The sequence below is a fragment of the Nanorana parkeri genome, unplaced genomic scaffold (assembly GCF_000935625.1).
Source record: "Nanorana parkeri isolate BGI_ZX_2015 unplaced genomic scaffold, ASM93562v1 scaffold50, whole genome shotgun sequence".
In the NCBI taxonomy this organism is placed as follows: Eukaryota; Metazoa; Chordata; class Amphibia; order Anura; family Dicroglossidae; genus Nanorana; species Nanorana parkeri.
Genome location: NW_017306318.1, coordinates 2,469,875 through 2,470,998, shown reverse-complemented (window position 1 = coordinate 2,470,998; position 1,124 = coordinate 2,469,875). Strand labels below are relative to the sequence as shown.

Below are 1,124 nucleotides of genomic sequence, written 5' to 3'. Positions count from 1 at the left end.
TGTAGCTATCCCAGCAATCGCCTAAAGGGGGCACTATTGGACTGCATAAAAATGTGGAACCTTGCCTAAAAAAAAAAAATGCCAATATCTCTAAAGATAATCTCTGACCTAAGCCTTGGACAAAACCATAAAATAGAATTGGGTGGTCTATTCTATGTCAGCATCTGTCCGACTTACTGTCTCCTCATAGATAATGAAACATTCCTCCAAATACCTTTAGAATGACAGAATGTGGGTACCAGGCACAGTGGTTCTCCACATATAGTGTCACTGATAAAACTCTGTATATCCAAACTCGTGCATAGTACTTAAACACAGCCCACCATACAAATAATACATGGTAATATATATTGTTTGGTTTACTCATTTAACGAATATACATTGAATATTGTAATATTATTTGAAGTACATATTAAAAGTGAAATTAAATGTCACTTTTAATGTACTTTTACAATATTCAATGAATTCAATTAAGTAGGCATAATAAAGACACTTGAGTCCCTTTTTCCAGTAATGAGAAAAACAAAATGAAAACAGTGAACAAGAGACATGACAGCCATCAATCTCATGATAACCCAGTCTGGCACCATGGCCGGTGCTGATCTTGTGTTGGTTGTCTGGACCCCACAATGTACTACCTGGGAATGGATATGGTAAGACTCATTTTAAATCTTCAACCAGGAAGAATGAACTTGCATTCACCTCATGGCAGACAGACAAAGATGGCTTCCAGGATGCCCATATAAAAATAATATGTAGAGGCCTTAGAATTTGATTCCTTTTAGCCCCAATAGTTCTGACAGGTCTGTCCCCTGCCAGCAGCTGCAGAAGGACCCCTTGCTCTCTGTGTGGAAGCATTGGCCTTACATGCCCAGAACTGAGCCAAATTTCTTCAATCTGCAGGCAGCGTGACCTTTGAGTGTAGAACAATAGGTCTGACATGATGGGGGCATGTTGGACATCTTCAGAGAGACCTCTGCTTCTATACAGAGAGCAAGACTCCTTCTCTGTAACTGCTGGCCAGGGCCAGGCTTTTCTACTCGGGTTGTGGCTGCTTCAGACATGATTGTAAGTTCTTGAACACCTAACAAACTGTATTTAGCAGATTGAGGGTTCAGATTTTG

The 1,124-nt window shown here is 40.1% G+C and overlaps 1 protein-coding gene across 2 annotated transcripts in view; it reads left to right on the top strand.

Moving 5' to 3' along the window:
• The window catches only part of LIMD2 (LIM domain containing 2), a 20,691-nt gene that overhangs the window by 13,465 nt on the left and 6,102 nt on the right, over window positions 1-1,124 (top strand). The window lies entirely within an intron of this gene.